Source organism: Chelonia mydas, chromosome 8 (genome assembly GCF_015237465.2).
Source record: "Chelonia mydas isolate rCheMyd1 chromosome 8, rCheMyd1.pri.v2, whole genome shotgun sequence".
NCBI lineage: Eukaryota > Metazoa > Chordata > Testudines > Cheloniidae > Chelonia > Chelonia mydas.
Window position 1 is genome coordinate 91,443,786 of NC_057854.1, and position 23,302 is coordinate 91,467,087.

Sequence of the window (23,302 nt, forward strand, 5' to 3'; positions counted from 1 at the left end):
GACGGAGTTTATTACTCATACCTCAGAAGCACAGAGTGCATACAGTCAATTGGTTCCTGCAGGACACCAACTCTGAACATGGTAGTTCCTTTCAGTTCTATTTCAGAGGTCAGCTGCTGCAATCTGAACTCTTACCCCTTTAATGTCACAATGTGAAATCTCTGTTACACAGAGGCACTTTACACAAGTGCCAGCTGCTCTCGCCTAGGAGGACAGGCTACATAAGTCACTGGAATCATCAAGAAGTGTCCATGCCTCACTCAATAGATGTGTGACCTTGTGCTCATTTACCTTTGACCTTCCCCTGCTTTTGTCTCTTTATGGCCCTCATGTGTTATGTCCTGCTGAATTCAGATTGCATGTGCTTTGGGAGAAGGGCTGTGTCATTGTTTCACATTTTGGGGGTGCTTGATGATGATTGGAATTAAGACACTCCCTTTTTTCCCTCCCAAATCCAACTACTAAGTCTTTTTATTATTTATTTACAAAGTCTAGATTTGCCCTATTAAGCCCGGGGCCATAGGAAGCCGCACTGCCCAAAGGGAAGTGCCAGGAAGTCGGAATGCCTCCCAGAGTATGCCCACTACCACACCCCTTACACAGTGCAGCCTGCTCCCCCTGGCATGCTCCATTGCTGGTGCCCAGGCGGCAGGGCCAGTGCTGTGTGCTCCTTTGACAGGCGTGCCCTCTAGGTGGTATAACAGAATGCAATTCTGCCTGGCTGGTGGAAGGAGTGGGCTCGTTGTGCTCTAACCCTGGTGCACACTGATGTCTGGATTGACTTTTGTTGGATTTACCACAAGCTCTAAGCAGATTAGAAATGTAACATCTCACATTCTGACAAAATGTAATGTCTTAATAACCGAGCTCCTGGAGGAGCTGATCCCTACCCTGGGCTCTATTTCATCGCGCAGTGTTGTTTGCTGCCCCCATAGAGCCCTTTCCCATGTATAACATCTTTATAGACCCCCACATTTATGAACAATACAACAGACACTATTATTATATTCCACTAGATGTCAATCTTTATATACGCTAATGATACATACGTGCACGTATACTGACGCTGCTTTTTAAAATGCAACTCTTGTCACACAAAATACGGCCATGATTATATCATGGGGCCCGATTTTCAGGTGACTTTTCAAGACCTCATCTCCCATTTTGGCAGTTCATTAGAGGCCAGATGTTGGAAAGTGCTCAAACCCAGTAGCTCTCATTGTGACACTTTATGGCCAGATGTTTGGTGTCTAGATGGGAACAGAGCTTGGTGGAAAATCTGGCTTGTAGGTCTTGATTTTTCAGACGTGCAGAGCTTGGGCTTAGCATCTCCTATTGACTTCCAGTGGAAAAGTGGGTGCTCAACTTTTCTGACAAGTCACTGATTTCAGTGGAAGATGGGTGCCTAAATACCTTTGAGGTCTGGGCCTAGGTGCTTATCTGCATCTTTAGGCACCTAAAGATCTTTAAAAATCTGGCCCTTAGGCAATAGGGGTTACAGAAAATCCTTAGTCAGATGCAGCAGCCAGATAATGTGTTTTCAGCTAATGGACAGATAATGTGATTCAGATAACAGAACATACTTTTAAACTAACATTTTAACTAGTTTTAGGGATTTTAATTTGACTTGTATTTTGAAGCTTCTTGTTTTAGCCTGTTATTTTTAAACTTCTCTCAGTCGGTAGCTCTGATTGCTTTTCAAACCCTTCTATTTTATAACCTTTGTACTCTCATGCATAAATCTAGGCCAAGTTATCGCCTTCTGTTCACTTTCCAGTGTCTTTGAGCTCTGCAATAAGCAAAATGTAATTTGGGTCTGCTGGGGCCAGTCTACTTGGGAGACATCATTGTTTTGTTTTAATTGGCTTGTACGTTTTTGGAAGAGTCACGGTCCATGTGAATTGTTCCCCACAACTATATCTTGTTTGGCTGAGCACAATTAAAATAAAATGATTTTCTGTTCTCGTTTAAAGTCTCAAGCGCCAGAGGAAAACGTGCTGCTGTTCTTAGCAAGAAGAAATTTAGAAGGGAACAAACTACACAGTTCTCCTGCGATCACTATTAGAGTGAGAGCTCCAGAAGCAGAATTCTCCTGGAATGAAAATCTAATTCCCTGTGACAATGCATTCCTCTCTTTTCTCTGTGACTCTAATAAATGCATGCTGAGCTCACCCCCCACATATGCAGGAAAGACCCATGTGACTGGACAGGGAGACCTTTAAGAAAAGACCAATATTTGCATATCTATTATAACTATACTCACTGTTATACTTGTTTCATTAAAATTTCTATTTGGATAATATGTAAGGTCAATGCTGTCACTGTTCTGGAAAATTCATTTATTTTTAAATTAAAGCTAAATACAATGGGTCTGGTTCTGATCACACTTACACTGGTGTAACTCCACTGAGGTCAATGACATTACATTGGCATGAGATCAAAATCAGACACAATATATTTAGAGATAATACAAGGGGGTGGAGGGGAGGAATTTGCTAAGTACACACTTGCTGGGTTTTTTTCAAGATAATTCTTTGGTTACAGATGATCTGAGTTCCCGGTGCCTCTACATCCAAGGGATGGTTACTACTTCAGCTGAATGCCCACTAGTGTCTGCTCGCTCTTTACACAGTGGTTAAGACATATAAGGAATTACTTCAGTTTACTTCAAGTACAGTGTTTCACTGAGGTTACCAACACTCACTCTCCAGTTGTTGCTCTGTCCCTTGGCTGTAGCTCCAGATGTTTCTATCTATTTAATCTGATCTAAGAACTGACACCCACCAGTACAATGATCCCATTTGCAAATGCCTGTGCCTGAATGAAGGCTGCAGAAAACTATTTTTGTCACTGGGGAACAGACCCTTTCAGTCAGGAGCTTGGAAGGTTTTTGGTCTCTGTTTTTCAGCTGGCTTTGTGGCAGGCTCAAATGCTGCCTCTGTTCTGCTTCTCCAGAGTTTATGGTCGCTTGTGTTGTCTCTGACTTGTGGATGGCATTTAACATCCCTTGAACGGCATCCGTTTGGATTCTGAGAAATCAGGAAAGGGGAAGAAATAATCTAGGACAGCTGAGATGTAAGTCACCTTTAAAGTATTTCAATAATATATTCAAAGAGAGAGCTATTTTCAACATGCATCAAGGGAAAATGCCTATTAAGATGGATCTTGTAAGTTTTAAGTCGTCTTGTGTGTGTGGGTATATGAAATATCCATGTGGTTTAAGGATTTCATTTTACATGAAGGACACTTGCATATTTCCGTTCTCAGGGTTACAGAAATTACAGATGGCTTTGTTGAATGAACACAACTTCACTGGATACACAGGATTTCAACTTTGAGGGAACTGATTTGAAAGCAACTAGAAGGTGCGCATTGCCATTTTATGACTGCATGGGGATCTGCTTCAAGTGAAATGAGCTTAGAGGTCTCAGCCCAGAGATACCCGAGGATAGGTGCTCACATCACAAAAGCTGTTGCCAACCATGTCCTTTGCAATGTCAACAGAGAGAGCTGGGCAGAGGTGCTGGAACAATTTGTGTAGTGGGGGTGCTGAGAGCCACTGGACCAAACTGTAAACCCCATATATGATGAAAACCACTTGAAGCTAGGGAATGCGGTAGCGCTCCTAGTTTCAGCACCAATGTAGCAGGGGGACTGCATTAACCAAGGAGACCGGTCTTCTCACCACTAGAGTTGAGGAAATTTGGCATTGGTGTTTCAAGTGCTGCTTCCTTTCTTCAGTAGGAATCCCAGTCCCCAGCACTACTTCTCAACATTAAATTCATTTGCAAACGAGAGACTAAATCACAAATCTACGGCAGAACACAACAGAAGAATTTCGAAAAATGCCTTCTCCATTAAACCTTCCATCTCTAACACAAACAATAGTTAACTTCAGTGAAATATCTTTTTTAATCATTCATGTTAAGTCAGTAGCCTGATCTGTTATCTAGGAGAGATATTTGAAGGTTTGCCTTGACATGAATCCCTTCAGGGAGAGACATTTGATGGGAGTGCAGCTGGAAGGAAGCAGTTTAGTTTTAGGAGCTGTTTGCTGCTGTTTCCGGTCTGCTAGATAGGCAGAAGAATAAAATCCAATGGTGAAACAGAGACTTGCTTCTTGGAACTGCTGTTAGCTTTGTAACAGCACTCAGGATTCCCATATGGCCACTCTTACTGTAGTATCTCGTGCACCTCATAATTCATAATGGATTTATCCTCACAACATCCCTATAAGATAGGGAAGTGCTATTATCCCTATTTTACAGATGGGGTATTGAGGCACCTAGGGGCAAAATGATTTGCCCAAGGTCACACAGGAAGTCTATGGCAGAGCAGGGAATTGACTCTAAAGTCTTTCAAATCTTAGATTAGTGTCCTCACAGCCAGATGGTCTTTTCTTTCCAAAGAAAGTACCCCCTACATTCAGAGTGAATTCCTGTCCTCCATGCCGTTGTGCAGTGTTAGGAGCTTCACGCACAGTAGCAGGGTGGGCAGGATTGCAATCCTGTACTCAAGTGAGTGACAAGTTGGGTAACTCATTACTACACTGGCTGATACATATTAGGCATAATCAGTGTCCAGCTCTCTAGGCATATGCCACAATCTAAAGGAGGCACAATGCCATCTCTCTGTACTTTTCTGTTGGCTTTCCTGAGTTATCCTGTCCTGCACAGGCAGGATGTCCGCTCTTCCTTGCATGAGGCCATGATAGAGACCAGATTGAACTAACAAGCTGTACCCAAAGACCCCAAATATTGGGAGAATTCAGATCTTTGTCCAAACTTGGTAACATGAACCCAATTGGAGTGCAAGGCCAGGCACTGATTGCATTCAATATATTTGCGCAGATGTTGCCTAACTGTGAAACCCCCATGTACTGAATACAATTGGTATACAATATTTTATGGAGGAAAATGATCTGAACATTCGCTACTGAATTTGAATCAGACACTATTTATATTAAGGAATGGAGCAATGTTCACTTTCTCTTATTAAAGATTTTAAGTTATTTGTGTCAGCAAAAAGCTTATTTTTTTTATCAGATTTCAACAGATTTTCTATTAATCTCATGAAAAGAAATGGATTTCACATCTGCCTGTAGTAGATATATGTATTTATCATCTAGTTAGAACTGATCAAAGTGTGGTCTGTTTATCTTGGTAACTGCAGAGGTCTGAAAGAGGCCTGAGTTATGGTGAATTGATATCATTTTTTTAAACATTAATAAACCACAGATGTTAAAATGATCACTTCTTTTCAATATTTCACCCATGAGTTGAGAAATTCAATCTCATCTTTGGTGTTACCAATCTGAGCACAGGGAAATAGAAATCCACATAGGAACCTCTAACTCTACACAAGCTAAGGTACCTCTTTGAGAGCACAGCTTGAGCATTCTCCTTCTGCTAGGCTTCACTGATTAGCATGCAAATAGAATAGTGGTGTAAAAAATTCCAGATGAATTTGAGTAAGCTTTGCTGCAGGGGAAAAAAATGCTTGACAACATGCATGAAAAATGAAGAAAATTACACTACAGTGTAATCAGAAGGTATGTAAAAGGAGGTGCATATATTAACAATGTATTCCTCATAACATCCCTATGAGACAGGCATTAGCTGCATTTTACAGATAGGTAAACCAAAGACAGAAAGATCAAGTCCAATGTGTTGATTTTTAGATGACTTAACTTTTCAGGTGACTAACAGGAAGCTCATTGGGTCTGATTTTTTCTTTTCTCATAGGTGCTGAGCCAAACTCAGCTCCCGTTGTCTTCAAGGGGAGTTGTTGGTGCTCAGCACCTCTGACAATCAAGGCTGAGGTGGCTGAAGTGAGGCACCCAGATTCAGAGGCCTGAGTGATTTGATGGAGACCCCAAACAGAGCTGGTGCTAGAGCTGTGATTAGAATGCAGCCATCTCCTGCTCTCAGGCCGGTGCTAGGTTTGTTAGACCAGAGTGCCTATCACTGCAGCCACATTGGCTGCTCTGCATAAGGGCTGGCGCATCTGAAGGCATTTTGCTGGCAGGGAGCATGCCGCAGCCATAGCACCATCAGTAACCCTCTCCAAAAACCAGGAATCTATGGCCCTGCCTCCCAAAGGCCATTCCCTAGCTAAGGTGACCCTGAGTAACAACTTGTGAGCTCTATGAAATATCTCATTGACAACCCTTCAGTGAAAGTGATTGGCTCCACCTTAACATGGAAAAGGGCTAGAACAAAAGGCTGATTCTAACTTCCTTGTTCTCTCACGGCAGAGCTTGGGTCTCTAGCCACAGCTACATGGATGAGTCACAAACCCCAGTTCTAGTTATAACCTCTGCAAGCCGACCAGCAAAGGACAATGAGTGTATAGACAGATGAGCAGGTGTGGTATTTCCATCATGGCACACGCACACATTAGCTGTTGTGTTATGCATAAAAGCCATCTGGAAGTATGTATGTAGTGTGAGCATTTAGTTTGCTGTTGGAAGGTAAGTCCATGTCAGGTAACAGCTATAAGAGATTCATCAAACAACACATTAGATCATTTAGACAAGGCTCAAGCTAAAAAGGTTTAAGGCCCATATGTGTTTAGCCTTGGGCGTCTAACGTCATGCCTGGTCATCTAAATAGCTGGGCCCAGATTTGAAGACATGCGGCATGCCTGTTTCCCAGTGCTTAGCACCTCTGAAAATGAGGACACTTTTATTTAAGTTCATAATTATGAATTTAGGTGCCTCATTTTAGGCACCCACATTTGTGGACTTCATTTTTAAATAGCATTCAAGCTGGATGCTAATTGGTGGGCACAATTAACGCCACCTGCAACTAACTGCAGGCTCAAATGCCAGGTCCTGTTTTAGACTCTTCAGGGCAGGAGTGTGGGCTCAGATGCACTTAGGAGTCTAAGACCCGTTTTTAGGCACCACTGTGATCCACAAAACCCCAGTGTGGCTGCTGCCTCACCCTTTAGGTGCCTAAGCTCACTCAGTGCTTAAATTTTGCTGGACAAGTTCCCTGTGTACCTAAGTTTCTGCCTCTGGCTGTGTGCGTTGCTGCCTCACTCTAGGCATCTGGACACCTATCTCCCATCTGTGCCCCAGCATGATACACAAATTGGGGGAAATTAGGTGGATGAGCACTTATCCTACGTGAAGGGTCCGATCTGCTAGGTGTTCTTAGATGCTGCCTAGTTCTGCACAAAATGGCTGGAGAAGGAGGCAGCCCATCTCAGAATTTCTGGCCAACTGGTTAGGGTACTTACTGGGATGTTGGCGACCCCTGGTTCAAGTCCCCCTCTGCCTGATGAGGGGAAAGGATTTGAAGAGAGGTTCCCTGCCTCTGAGATGAATGTTCTAATCACTGGATACTGAGATATTCTGATATGCATCAATCTCGCCTGCTGGAGTTGTTCCACGTTAATTAAATTGATTAAATATCACTGGGGCTAGAGAGAATGAGTCCCTCCATAGCTCAGTTGTTAGAGCACTCCCCTGAGAGACGGGGGACTCCTGTTCAAATCCTTTCGCCTCCTCAGGCAGATGAGGGAATTGAACCAATGGTCTCCCACATCCCAGGTGAATACCCAGACCTAAAAGTTACAAGGTTGGGCCACTGCCTCAATGACTAAACACCATTATTTTGTGTGTAGCAGTTTTGTGCTCCTAGAGACCGGCTTAAAATCAGACTCCGTTTTTAAGTGTTATGCCTGTCCTGAGATGATAACAAATCGGAACTCTGGTCACCAAGAGTGTACGCTTGCCTATCATACAGTCAGATCAGACGTTTAGCTAGTCTCCATATATTTTCAGGCATACAACAAGGTAAGAGCAAAGCAGAGACATCAGCAGTCACCCTGTGGGGAAAAAAGCAGATCATCACAGCAGGCAGGGAACATCCTGTTCCAGAGCTTGAAAGTGACTGGTGTGTAGGCAGGCATGAAGAAGCCTAAGCCTTTCTCTTTTAAGGTAATGGCAGGGTGGGGGTTATTGACAGTCCGCCTGTCACACTGCCTTGTTGGGTAGGGATTGCAGGACCGTGAATAAACCAATATGAAAGTGGTCTCGCGTGTGTATTTGTGAAGAAAACAGTTCTTGTAGGGTTTTATCGCACAATGTAGTTATAGCATGTGAGCGTGGAAAGTTAGATACACAGGCATATTTAGATAGCATTGTGCAAAGAAGAAACAAATAGCTAATTAGCCAGCCAGCTCCCTCTCTCCCCCAAAGTAACTCAGAAAGATTGCCAGCTAGCTATGCCAGAGGCTTTTATCATTCCACTTCTGAATTTTCACAAAGTCACCTGTTGAAGGGTCTTTTTCACTGAAGGGACGGTGATCCATGCTGGCTTCATTTCTCCATTCAAATACTGTTTCCAGTGCAGGGAACTGCCTGATGGTCAGCAGCAGGTTTGTTTAAAGCTAAAGAAAGATGAAGAAACAGGGTTTTTTGGGGAGGAGGGAGGGGAGTGGATGGCAAATGCTGAGTGTGCAGTTTCTGTCCACTCTCAAATTAAAAAAGGGAAGTAGAGAAGATGGAAAAAGAAGAAAGGAAGCCTTGAGCTTTGGGGCAGAGAACACTTCAGACCCTCTTTCATGCTGCCTCTGAATGCCCTTCCCTGCTTATGGACATCAGTGCTCTTTTCTGAGTATGTAGCAATGAGTTAATGCATTGAATGTTTTTGCTAGATGTTATACTAGCACATGATTTTGGAGGGGGAGGTGCTGTTTGGTTTTTGTTAGGGAAGGAGTTTTGCCAAAGCCATGTAGGCAGGTCCTCATCTGGTTTAAATTGTCAGAGCCCCATTGACTCCAAGGAAGTGCTGAGAAATGTTTCATCATTAGGCTATACATGGCAGATGAAGTGGAGTGTCCAAGTGGTGGTGAGGATAGAATCTTGATCTTGGACTCCTATTGTATTTTATCTGTATAGTTAATACTTTCCCTGATATATGTTGCATAACCAGTGATTGAAGATTAACCATTCCAATTGCTAGCTTAACTTCCAGTACAAAGCAAACTTTAATATTCAAAATATTTCACAATGATAGCAGCAGCTAATCTTTAAGGCCCTCTGTGCATTTGGGTTTTTTTGTACAATAAGGTTTGCTCTTAAAGATGAACTGCTAGGCAAAAAAGAAATTGTAACCCTCATCACTCCCTTTTTATTTTACTCAGCTATGATTTATAAAGAGCAATTCAATAGGTTTTTTTTTTTTTAAAAAAAAAAGCTTTTTTCTGCTTCTTTTTTGAATATTAGAAATACAGGTCCTGACTTTTGTCTTTGCTGCATGACTGGAGAATTAGTGGGGATTGTGATATTACAGTTGGCTGAAATCTGAGCAATGGAGAGGTGAGGGGGGTGTTCAGGCAGACTGTTCACAATGCTCTGTTTTTAGCGGATACCTGTTTATCTATGTCTGTATCACTATGGTGCTGGGGACCACAGAATCTGAGTATCACAAATACTAATAACCTTATCCTTGCACTATCCCTGTGAGGCAGTGAAGTATTATTATCCCCACTGAACTTTAGTCACAGAGATTAAAGGGCTAATTTTCAGAAGTGCTTGAGCATCCGGATCGGCCATGGGAACGGTGGTTGCTTAACAAAATCAGGTCCTAAATTAATTGTCCAAGGTCATACAGGAAGGCTGTGGCTTAGCTGGAATTGAACCCACTTCTTCTGAATCCCCTTGCCCAGTGCCTCCATCACAAATCCATCCCTACTTACTACTTTTCCTGCCAAGTTCTTGGGATAAAACGTTCCCTTTGTGAGTAACTCAATATCCTTTTCACTAGAAGGGTGACAGGGCTCCCACTCCAGTTTTCTAGAGGTTTTTCACCCACCATGCTATAAAAACTCCACAACCCACCTATGCCACAACAACTGTTTTTCTCCATAAAAGCCAGGGCTAAATTGCTCAGGCTTTGGCTTCAGCACCAGGTATTGGGGCTCAGGGCCCGGGGCTGCAGGCCTGCGCAGCGGCTCTTTGACGTTCTGCCCTCGGCCCTAGTGAGTGTAACGCTGGCCATGCTTGGCAGAACCCCTGAAACCTGCTCGTGGCCTCCCAGGGGGCCCCAGACCTCTGGTTGAGAACTACTGCTCTAGAGAATCCAGTAAAAACAGGGAAGCCGTGACTTGGTATTGCAGATATTTCTAAGGTAAAAATCAAGAAGACTCAGTCTTCCCCCCCTTGTCTGATGGAGGAAAATGCTGTGAGGCCGTGTCTCGGCAATACCTCTCTCATACAGGATTGCAGGCAAAAACAAGGGTTTTTTTCTTCTTCTTCTTCTTCTTTTTGTATTTCACCGTTAGCAGCTGCTCCGCCAGAAGATTCTGTTGCTACTGTTATAAAATAGTTGAACACACTGATGTACACAATTAGAAAAACCAATTGGTTAAAATGGACCATAAGTACATTCTAGAGTTTGTGTGCAGGAAACAGGCTACGAGTACACACATTCTCAGCTGGGAGCCTTTGTCACAGGTACTGGTTTTATACATAGTTACCCAGCATGCTGTAGAATTTGAATTCTTCCGCTAACCCAGCAAGGGACAATCTCTTGCTCTCATTTTACTTCAGGCTCTTTTGCAAAAGTGGAATGGCACTGCTGGAGACTAATCAACATAATTTTTTACACTTCACCGAGGCCTATTAGTAATCATTGCTGCAATTTCTAACTCCAAATGGGGACACTATAGTTCTAAACTCAACTCTGCCTTGGTTCGTATCCATCAAGCCATAGAAAAAACATAATTATCTCGGCCTGTCTATGCAATGTCCTTTTCTTTTCCTGGATGCTGCACCTGGCTGGTAGGCTTGAAAGTGCTGTGGAAGGTATTACAAAACACAAGTGTTAATTAATAGTAAAATAAAACACGCACCACCTATTTTTAGGGACTTATATAGCCCCACTCTTGTAGCATCTGAGAGCCTCTCAATCCTTTCCCAATACCCCTGTGAGGTAAGGAAGTACAAACATCCATAGACGGGTGAATTTTTTTTTTTGGCGAATAGTAAATTTGCCAAAAAATGCATTTTGGGGGCTCTGAAACTATTAGCAAATTTTACATAAGTTTGGCAAATAGTTTCAGCCTGAATTAATTTTAGGTACTGAGGTGCCACTTGCCAAATATCTGAAGGAGGAGCAGGAGGTGGTGCCTTGCTTTATAGGTGTTAGTCCAGTGGTTAAGGTACTCACTTGGGGTGTGAGAAGTTTGGGTCCAAGTCCCCCTTCTGCCTGATGTGGAGAAAGGATTCGAACATGGGTCTTACTCATTTCATAACATTTTGTTTCTAGGTGTTTTTAGAAGGCTATGGGTCAAATATGTTTTACTCAACCCTAAATAGAATTTTCGGATTCCCCAAATTTTTTTTAGAATTTTCAAATTTGGGTTGAATCAAACAATTTTGTTTTCAATTTTTCAAACCTACCAGTGAACGGAAAAATAAATTATTCACCCAACTCTATGAAACATCCCCATGTTACAGATGAGAAATTGAGGCACTGAGGGACATAGTGTTTGTCTTCACCACTAAAAAAGTTTGTTTTTACTGTGGGATAATTAACACTCCTGTTGGAAAATCCTTGTAGAGACGATGCACTGCAGACTTACCAGGAGGTAAACTAAGCAAGGTCAGCCCTTGGTGGTGGTGGTAGAAGTCAAGTGTGACCTCACCTAGCTACCTTATGATAAAAATTACAAGTCCCTGGTCTCTGCTAGGATTTTGCAGCAAGTTAACTTCTCTGTTTGTTGTTTAGTGGAACCCACTGCCCCCTTTTTTGTCAGGAAAGACACTTCCTTTGTGACCTCGGACACGTCACTTAATCTGTTTGTGGTGGAGAAGGGTGTTGAACTTGGGTCTTCAAAGACCTAGCTAGTGCCCTAACCTCTTGGACCCTCCTTCCTACCCCTGCTGCAGGGACCTATTCAGAGTAATTGATTCTGTTAATAAAAGCAGGATTGATTTAAGCACATTTGGGACTCCCTTTGAAGCCATTTGATTTCCACCCCCTGCCCTGCTTGTCCTCAGGTTGAGGCTTGTGTGTGTGACCTCGAGCCTAACTAGCCCATGCTGTTGCACCACTCCACTAGGGGAAGACACTGCACTCTAGTTCTGGACACTTTCCACTGTATTGTCAACCAACCTCTTGCATTCAAAAATTATGAGGCAGGTGCCAGAAAATCAAGAGATTGACTTTAAAATCAATTTGCCTTCTGGTTCCTGAGTCTAGAGGTTGCACTCAGGTCCTGCTTTCAGACCTTTCTCCACAATCATGTGAGCTAGAAACATAATTCTTCTTGTAAATGAAAGCTGAGATTCTCATGTAATCAATAGATGCCAGGAACTGGTGCTTTAAGAAAAATGCCTACTGTCACAGAAGTGGGCAGTGGTGGGGGTGGATTAGGTAGGGATTGGAGGTTAATTTCCTGTTAAACAGGAGATGGGGGAACATACAATGCATCCTGTCCAGGTCATGATAAAAAATAGGCATTGATTCCCCAGCAGGCTCACTGCAGAGCTTTTTTTGGCATGAAGTAGCTCATTCTGAGCACCATGTGGTGTGGGAGCCTAGGCAGGAAAAGTAGCACTAGCAATCATGATTAATTTATCCCCAGTGGGGCGGGGGGGGTCCTGTGCCTCTACGATTGACAGCATTGTCTGAGCAGGCCCTGAACATATGTAAACTTCTAAATGTACAGCTCAGTGTCGGTGCTGACTCTGTTACAAAAAGTCTCTTCGTTTAATTACATGAAACAAGGAATATTTACTCCGTGTCCGAATTGGCAATGAACTTTCAGTTGAATATCCGTGGCAGGCAGCTGGACAATGTTAAGTGGCTTCCTCTCGCTGTTGTATAAAAATACAAAGATTTGATTCTGTTGCTAACTGTTTACACAACAGAAAATCGAAGCATTCAGAAGTTGGATTTTATTTTTAGTGCTGCACTCTGCAATAATGAGCAGAAATCTGTAAAGACGGTTTGAGACCTAGTGACGTGGCTCATTGGGGCATTGAATGTGTCACTTTCTCTACCCATCATTTAGCAAAAATACTAAGAAGCAGGGTCTTGCCCAATACGGATACAATTTTTTAAAAATATAGGTGATATTTGCAAAGCTGCATATTTCCTGTTGAAATTAATGGGAGTTGTTTAGAGAATTTGGATGCACAGCTTTGAAAAGCTCAGTGTACGGTTTGTTTGTTTTGGTGGGGGGAGGTTTGGAGACCAGTCACAGCTTGCAATCTCCCCTTGTTATCTCCATCTTCAAAGGGCTGCCCCACTTCTAAGGAGAACAGTGGTGGCTGCACAGGAGAGAGGGAGTAGAGGGGATTGCTTTAGCCAAAGCTCTCCTTCCTACCCCAGCTGCATTGTCAGGGAGGAGTGTTTGAAGGAGAGGCTGCAGCTTCTGCTCAGCAGTCCCCTCTGGATAGGCAGATGGCTGGCCAGTGGGAGCTTACTGCCTGCTTGTTTCCATAGCCTTGGGGATTTGCGCTCTTCTGCTGCTAAGTATCTCCATAGAGCTTGGAGCAGTGGGGACACCTCTGGGAGGGGCTGGTGCTTACTCCTGTCCTCTCTCTGTTGCCAGTCAGCCCCAGGCTGTTGCCATGAAAGAGATCTAGGGGACTCCCATTTTGATGTCATCACAGGAGACACTAAGCTTGCCCCCCAGATTTCCATTTAAAAAAAAAAGAGACACTTTGGACAATTATGGACCCTGACTCTCTTGTTTTTGCAAAAGCAGAGAGATTGCGGGGAAAACCAAGGGTGACTGACCTTTAAAAATGCCTCAGATCTTAATTCTTCGATTCAAGAAGTGTTTAGTCTAAGGGCCCCCTAAACAGAGTCCCACTGAAGACTGAACCAGCTGGGTTCCCAGAGAAAGGCTTTAGAGTCTTCTGACTTTTTAATTCTGTGTTTATCATCTAACAACTAAACGGCAAATGCGCTTGCGAAAGCTAAGGGACTAGCGCCACTGGGAATTACAATCCTGTCTCCTCAGTCGAGAATCAAGACGCTGGCGATACAAGTTCTGTCATGACGTGTGTCCCATGATTGACCTCTCCTCTGATTTCAGCAGAACCCCTTCTGTAGGAATTAAAGGCTGCTCAGTCTCCCTGCTAGCTCAGCCATGGGCGGCTGCTGTTTCTCCTCAGCAGTCTGCACTAATGCAGATTACCATCCACCAGTAATTCCAAAGACATAGCTAAATATATTGCATTTATTCTGCGATCACAAGCTAAACTCTGGAGAACCTGGTTTGCATTTAAAGGCTTTCTCTTTCTTCTCTGAAAGATTCAAGGGCCAAGCACACCATGTCAGTTTGCTCTTCCCGTTTGCCTGCCTATAACTGGCACTGGATAAAAGCTGTAACACTTGTCTGAGGAGATTGGGTTCAGTTAATTATCTGCCAGACAAAAAACATACAGTGATTTCTATTATGTGTTGAGCTACAGTTGTGCTCTCACTGCAGTACAGAACACAAAAGATGGGCACAAGTCCCTGCCCCCAGGAGCTGACTCCCCAAGGGCTAAATTCTGCTCTTGCGATGTAGATGTGCAGCTCCTCTTGACTTTAGTTGGAGCTGCATGGGTGGTTCAAAGTGTCATGTCCCCACCCCCGCTTTAATGGGTGGGCTACTAGGATATGTCTACACTGTGATTAGACACCTAGTGCTGGCCTGTGCCAGCTGATTCAGGTTCACAAGGCTCGGGCTCAGGGGCTGTTTAAGTGTGCTGTAGACATTTGTGCTCGGCCTGGAGCCTGGGCTCTAGCCCCCTGAAAGGTGGGAAAGTCCCAAAGCTCAGGCTTCAACTCAAGCCTGACATGTACACCGCAATTAAACTGCCCCGTGCCCGAGCCCTTTAGCCCGAGTCAGCTGGCATGGGCCCACCGTGGGTGTCTAATCACAGTGTAGACATAACTCCCTAGTGCTGCTGCTAGTTAACAGTTACTTCTTTATCTCAAGTGGTAGAGGTCTGTGCTTTGGTAGTGGTGGTTCAAACCCTGCTGACGACCCATGCCAGAGACAGGAGATGGGGTCATTCCCTATATTCATAGTACTATAAACATGAGCAGTTTTATCAGGAGGTTTATTTCCCATTGGACAACCATTCTTACAAGTATATTGTCCTGCGGGAAATATATCTAGGCACACACGTTGGACCAAGACCAATGCTACGTCACCGGTAAATCTCCGGTAACTCTTTACGCTCCCTAACGGCTCTTGAACTACTGACTGATTCCACCGGCATAACTGGGGTTTTTGTGGTCTACAATTGTACGGTGGCCTGAAAGGGGCATACTACAGCACAGTCAGCAGCCTGGGGGATGTATGGATTCAGTTGGTACTAATGTGTTGGCTGTCCATTTTATTGTGTGATGAATGAAAAAAAGCATAGGTGTTTCCTTTCCAATATTGACAAGAAGCTGGGGGAGGATGTGAGATCATATTAGCATTAGAGGCTGTACAGGGACTGATTAAGGGTGACAGTCACCCTACTGCAGAGAGCCTGCTACAGGCTCAATGCATATAAGCCATAAATAGTGCATAAGGACTTCTGTGGGCCTGCTTCATGAAAGGGTGAAGAGGTTCCATGCAGAGGGCTAGCACAGGCCTACACACCGCTTAAGTCCCACTTCTGAGGGCTTGTGTTTCTTGATCTTATCCTGTGCAGAGGAATGAATTTCTCTGTGGGGTGAATATTGGCCTAAGTCACTTAGAGTTAATCTCAGTTTATTAAACCACTGTCCAGGGATAAAGTAATAATACAAAGTGAAATAAATTGAGTGCTGAGGGAAAAACAATTGGAAAAAGTTAAGTCTCCATGCCCAAAAGCATTCTAAAAATGGTCCAGAATTCCGCAATACAAATTGGTAGTGGCGGTTCTGAAGACTGAACTGTCACCCTTTTTAATAATGCCTCCCCTCTCTCCCTCTATTTCTTTAGCTTTTCCTATTCAGGTTCCTATTCAGATATTAATTTATAACATTTAACAATTACATTATGCACAATATGCTGTATGTGAACTGAATGGCTCACTGAGCCAAACAATCCAGATGAGATTGGACCAAACAGATATATTTAAAGGACTGAACTATAATAAAATAAGTGTATCACTGGGCAAGTGCTGCTTGAATGCTGACACTGCAGCAAATATATTGGTTAAGCTAGCCAGATACACTACACTCCTCTTCTTGGGCAGATATCAGAAAACATGTACTCAGTGAACCAGAAAACTGCAAAATTGTTTAATAAAATTAATCCTAAACTATGAATAGCAGAAATGCCAGCCTTATTTTGCATCTAGTTTTTCACACCAGTAAATATCAGTTTATCATTAAATTCTGTTGCCATCATTTGAACACTTGCTGCGTTGGCCTGAGTATAATTTTATATCAGTACATGTTTTGTTAATAAATGCCAAATTAGCATAAAGGAATCAGAAAGCATATTTTCAAACCAGGTTTCAAAACATGATGACAAAAAAAATAATTTGGGGGGGGGGTGTATACATATTTGTCCAAGAGTTTCATTTCATGACATATAAAAAAACATTGGGTCTGATCCTGAAATCCCTTACTCATGCATACAGTCTCATAGATTCCCTTTGGGCTTGTTACCTAAGTAAGGACTAGTTGTATTGATAAGGATTACTCAGAGTAAGGACTGTAACCCATTTGTTAGCGTATGTTGTACCTAATCCATGGAGTCTGGCATCCACGGAATCCATGTAAGTCTGTCGTAAGTCTCCTCTTGAGCTGAATCGCTAGAGACTCTTGCATTCAGATCCAGAGATCCCTGGTCAGTCCCATTTGTTAATCTCAGCGTAATGGCTGCCACAGAGCATATGCTCATCTGGCATTTGCACTTCTGTGGGCTTTGCTGCTTGGGGTGAGCTGCCTTTTTTCCAGAGGATGTATATACCCCATCAGTCAGTGTGTGCTGCGTGTCTACACAGCAATTAGACACCTGTGGCTGGCCTGTGCCAGTTGACCTGGACTCAAGCTAAGGGGCTGTTTAAATGCAACAGAGACACACCTTGCAGGTTCCTAGAGCCTGGGCTGCACCCCAAGCCCAAATATCTACACCTCAATTAAACAACCTCTTAGCCCAAGCCCCGCAAGCCTGAGTCAGCTGGCATGGGCCAACCGCGGGTTTTTAATGGCAGAGTAGACATGCCCTCTGTGACCAGTTCCCAGATAGTGTAAGTCTGTGACAGCTCCTAGCTATAGTGCCTGGAACTTTAGCTGAAGCTGTGGAGACGTCTGCTTTCAGCAATGGAGGTCCTTTATACAGTCCCAAAACGGTGGCTGACACGCTTTACGGAGTAGCCTCTCTTCTTGTAGGAGAGGAGCCCACACATCCCCAGATGTTAACGTTATAACTACATGATGCAGGAAAATTAGGTATTGGTTCATACATGGCAACATAAATACATGGAGCAAAGTAGGAGCAGGGTCTGTCAATGACCATTACAATCTCAGGAAACTGATCATTTGGGATCTCACTCATGTAATCCTAACAGGTCAGTCCTGCTCATTGATCTGGAACATGAACCACTATAGAGAGCCCCACCCAAGCCCCCTGCCCAATATGCAACAGGGGAAAATTCCTTCTTGACTTAAATCATATTCAAAACTGGAATTTTTTTATTCAAATCAATGCTACCATTGTCCAGCTCTTTGCCTGATGATGTCTCCCAACCCCCCTCCCCTTCGTTCTCCAATTTCTCTAAAGCCACCACATCTTGCACTGCTGCCACAGAGCAGCAGGGTAAGCCCACCTTCTGGTGAAGATGATGAGTAACCTGGCTGATCTGTATTTTTCTACTGCTTCTATACTGCATTGCAGTGGTTTCCTTACTCAGCCACCTGAAAAAACAGCTTCCGCAAAAGGTACCAGAAATGAGTGTAGCAGAGCTTGGGTAAAGGTCATGTCTATGGAAAACCTCAGTACTTGCCCAGTTCAGAGGGAATACCCCAACTATTCTCCCGTGCTATGGCCCATTAGTAGATCATACTCAGATGTATTTATTTTTTGTTTAAGATCATAAGATCATTCTGATCATCTAGTGACCACCTGAATAACCCAGGCCAAAGAATTCCACCCAGAGATTCCCATATCAAGCTATAAGCTCTGGCTGAGCGAAAGCCCCTTTTTAGAAAGACATCCTATCTTGAAGTAAATGCTTAAAGTGATAAAGAATCCACCCATATCTCTAGGTAACCCATTCCAATGGTTAAGTACCCAGCATATCAGAACTTACCATAATGGGGTGACTGTCCCCTGGCTCATCTAGGACCAGTGATCACCATTTTGAAACAGGTAATGGATGGTCCCTGGCATGGTGGTATTGTTGGGACACAGTGAGCTGCAATTGCTCCTTTATCTGGAGTACATTTCTTTTCTGCAATATTTCTCCTGTAGCTAGCCAGAACAGTCATAATATAAGAGATTGTTCTTAGCCATCCCAGCAGTATTGACATTACTGATGTTGTGTATGTTTCCTGGGTCTGAGTAGATTCCTCTTGGTAAGCAGTGGTCACCGTGTGGAGCCTGCTTGTCTTCCTCCTCAGTGCTTGGGAGTGCAGAGCATAGAAGGGACACGTTTTTGCATTTGTTATTAGCTGGACACATGAGTTGCTAAGAACCATTAACTACTGTGACAACTGTCTTTTGAAAATCCTAGTGACGGAGCACTCATCTTGACTCAGGACACCTAGATCAGCCATGGAATTTTCAGAACTCCTGCCCTGCCTAAAATTCCCCTTTGAAAATTCCCCTGAATTCTGGAGTATCCAGTGTTAGTGCTCACATTCCCTGCTGCAGGTACAAATGGCTCCCTCTTAACATCCTGGTAATGCCTCTCTGTCTTGATGTCCAAAACTCCCATTGACTAATGAGGGCCAGGATTTCACCCCATGTTTATGCAAGCAGAGTCAGGATGAGCTCCACCCTGACATCTGGTGGTGAGGTGTGGCAAGTTGTGGAAAAGAACTTCAGGGGCTGATTTCATTTGCATAGGCAGACCCACCCCGCCTAGAATGAGGCCATAGCTGCCCAAAGTCACTTTGGCTGCTGTGGGATCCCCAGTGTCTCTGTTATTGGGGCAGGAAGAATAAATTGTTATTACCCTGATTATGGGAATCAAGGTCAGTGGAACTATACTTGGCCTTTTGTTATGATGGAGGGACTTGCCATCAACTAAGTAGCACTCGCTAGGCAAGGGACATGGGTTCCAAAACTCTGTGAATTGAGAGAGGCTGGGTATAGGTATTAATACTTGGTGGTATGGGCCCCTTTACATGCTAATTGCACTTCTTCCTCTCTCCACTGTGGAATATCAGAGCTAATTTTGATTCCATTAGGAGTCTAGTTACAGAATGCTGAGCTGAATTCACTTTGGGCTTATGGTGCACTGGCACTGAGGCTCCCCTGCTACAAGCTGAAATCACAAAAGAGCTGAAATCACTGAGCGTTGTGTTAAGTAGTGGGGGAGCCTGAAGATATATGGTGGAGCAGTTTGTGGGACAGCGAGCAGGGCGGCTGGTGGAGCAGAGCAGTTTGCGGGGCAGTGAGCGGAGTGGCTGGTGGAGCAGAGCAGTTTGTTAGATGCGTAGAGCAGCTCATGGGGTGGCTGGCAGAGTGGAGCCTAATGGAGAGGAGGGGCCATCAGCTTGGGACCACGTAAGGTGCCCCTTAACCCCCCCACAATCTCCACCCAGGTTGGGAGGTAAAGCTCTGCAGATAAACTTTTGAACTCTGGGGCTGCCCTGACCAGGGACAGAGACTTTTGGGTTGTTGGACTTTTGGGACTTTGGGTGATTTGGGGTTGCTGGACTCAAGAACCAAAGAGAAAGGACATGCCCCAATTTGCTTGGGGTGGGTTTTTTGCTCATGGGTTGTGTTATGAATCCTGTTGGTGGTGTTTCCCCAACATAATGCCACATTGTTTCTCTCTGTTATGAAAAGGCTTTTTGCTACACTCGGACTATGTGCTTGCGAGAGGGGAAGTATTGCCTCTTGGAGGCGCCCAGCGGGGGTGGTATATATTTGTCCCAGGTCACTGGGTGGGGGCTCGAGCCGGTTTTGCATTGTGTTATTGGAATGGAACCCCTAGATACTGAACCCGGCCCTTGTTGCTGCCAACTCTGACAGGCAGAAGGGTTACGTTTATAAAAGGGGAATAATTTTATTTCCATGCTTCCTTACATGTATTACAAGGCCAAATTCATTGTTATTTAAAGCACTTTTAGATTCTTGAATGGAGTGTTCTATAGAAGTACAAAGTATTATTAGAATGAACACTTGTTTTGATTTCCACTTTTCAGTTGCAGTGTCAATGACAGGAAAGGGCGTGAGGTTTGGAATTGGATCCCCTCATTTGTTCACCACGTGATGCAGCACACAAAAAAGTTGATAATTATGCTCTACTTTCATTTGGTAGTCATGGTCCCAAAAGGCTTGTTTTTGCTGGATGACATAGCAATTGAGTCTTCATGCTTAATTTATTTTGAGCAAGTTATACCTCTTCATATATGAACATAGCGAGCACCCTGTGTAGGCTACATGGTATTATTTAAAACACAACCCTTTGAGCATGTTTGAATGTGAAGTTCTCTCCTACATATCAGCTGTAAATCGTTATACAACATTAAATCAAATCAATGTTAATTTGGGAACTAATTAGCATTTCAGGCTTTTTTCCCCCAGCAGTGTGATGATTTTGTATCTAATGCTATGTGATTGTAGAGAAGTACATAATTATGGAGCTGAATACATTGTCTCCTGCTGACATGTTGCAAAAGGAGAATCTCAGCAAAGGATGCGCACCATGTCTGAATTAAAATAAAAAATGCTTATTTGAATACCATGCCTCTGAGCCATATCTAAATTAGACACTGGCATTATTTCTGTTCAGGGGGTTTGTTGAATGAATAGGCTGCATTTATGTTAGGTGAATTTACTGATTCCAGGTTCTGATTTATTTTAATGCTGAACACAGAGGATTTCATTTGATATGAGACAGGTATTTCTAAGTGGGAAAGATGCTACAAGGAGAAAATAAGCATTTTAATGAGGTGGTTTTTAAGCCCTAAAGAATTAACCGTGAACCCAGGAATTCCAATACTGGATCAGACCAGAGCTCAATCTAGCCCAGAATCCTGTCTCGGACAGAAGCCAGCTGCAAGTTTTTCAGAGAAGGGTGCACAAGTATGAAATAACTCACCCATAGGGGAAGTTTCTTCTGGACTCTTTCAATTATGGATGGTTTATGTTCTGGTGCAGTGGGATTTATATCCTGTATGTATTAACCTAGCAACTGTGGATGTCTTCATTAGCTATATACATGTCTGAATCTATTTTTAAATCCCACTAAGCTCTTGGCTTCAACTATATATTGTGGCAATGAGTTCCACAATCTCACTGTGCATTCAATTTTACAGTGTTTTATGTTTCAACTGTATTACGGGATTGCAATGCTCAGCGTTGCACTGCCTAGTTGATTGGGAGACTAAATCTCATTTCAAAAGGGATTTACGCACTTCAGAGCCGAAATCTCATGAATGGTCAATGGGATTTAAATCAGTCAGGTGTTGCAACACCGAGTACCAGGAAGCTTTAAAAAATCTGGGCCCAGGTGACTCTCCCAATATCACATGGTAAGTCCATGGCAAAGCAGGGAATTGGACATGGGTCCTAAACCAGTGCCCAAACCATTGAGTCATCCTTCCCCTCATACTGGTTGTGGACATTTGCATTATTTGATACAAAGTAGGATGAGTTAATTGGCACAAGTTTTCAGCTTTTACCATGACTAGCTTACATTAGTAGGTTTAAGGCAGGCATTTTACATTTCTTCCAGTTACCACCCTGTGGTACTTTTGTACAAACCCCATCGTGCACCAATGTTTTCAGTGGGAATAGCTGAAAGTTGAAGTATTTAGAAAAATATAATCCACCCCAAGAAGCAGGCTAATTATAGCCTTTATTATTTTCACACACAGAAATATTTCAATCTACGCTCTGTGTTTATATGCTAAAGATGTTCTCATGTCTGAGCTAGCAAATGTACCTCAGGGAGCTTTATTTTTGGTTACTCATTTGATGCAGAATGTTATTTGTAGCATAGGATGAACACGTCTTTCCTTTCCTGGTTCAGCTTTTCCCTACTAAACTTTAGGAAAAACCTGAATTTTCCTAAAATTGCCTTTCTTTCCAGGCCAGAAATGGACAGATTGAAGAATATTATTAATAGCTCTGGGAGAATTATGCTCCAAGAATAGAATGTGTGGCATTAAAGTATGGGGGAGGGGAAGGAGAAACACAAGACAAAGACAATGATTTGATATTGTAATGTGCTACTCTAAAACCACTATTAACTTGCGAAAGTGCAGTATACAGGGACAGAGAGAGAGAGGTAAGAACAGGAAGAGAGAATTGTATGCTTAAATAGTAGATAGGGATTTCTTACTTTTCATCTTAAATTTTCAGGTAGGTAAGGGATCTGGCCTCTTTTGGAAGAAAAGCTGACACTGGTTCATTAATCAATTAGAAACCCTCAGGAGTTACTTCACAAGGAAAGGTGCACAGTAAATGTTCAATTTTAGACCTTCTCAGAGAAATTGAAAGTGTACATTCTGGTTTTCCAAGGCCAACAATGATCTGCTGAACTATTTCACAGCTGGTTCTCTGTTTGCAGTGAATGTGCTCTGGTTGAATTCTAGTGGTTTTGCCAACCTTCTTCTGAAATTCCAGAAAAATATGGAAACCCAACCTGTCTGGCAGTGCTCAGAGCTTGTTCTGCTCTACTTTTTAAACAGCAGCTGTAGCAACAAAGGAGTTAAGTTAGATGATTAAGGTTTCACCTCCTAACCTTCTAAGATCAGCTTTATAAAGCTGAACAAATGAACAGAAAACTATAGATGGAAATGAGAGAGAAAAAGATTAAGATAGTCTCAGTTTACATGTGTGCTTGATGTACAGATTATGTATTAATTATATTGATTATTTAAGAATACCCAGTTATCACTTTGAGGGTTGACACATTCTTGTCCCAAGATCAGGCCCAGTATTATTCAAACTATTATATAGTTGGGAACCCGTGATGTGTGAGTGTTGCAGCTATGCACTAGAGGAACTTTTCTATATTTACAAATAGTTTATTCGTACATTTTTGGCACAATCACAAACACTCCAGCTCAGTAAGGCAGAGATAGAGAACACAGAAAGTACCTCTGAACATCCATACTCACACCATTCCCATCAGCAACTGCCAGTAGAAAAAAAAACCAACTTCTAGAGACAGGGC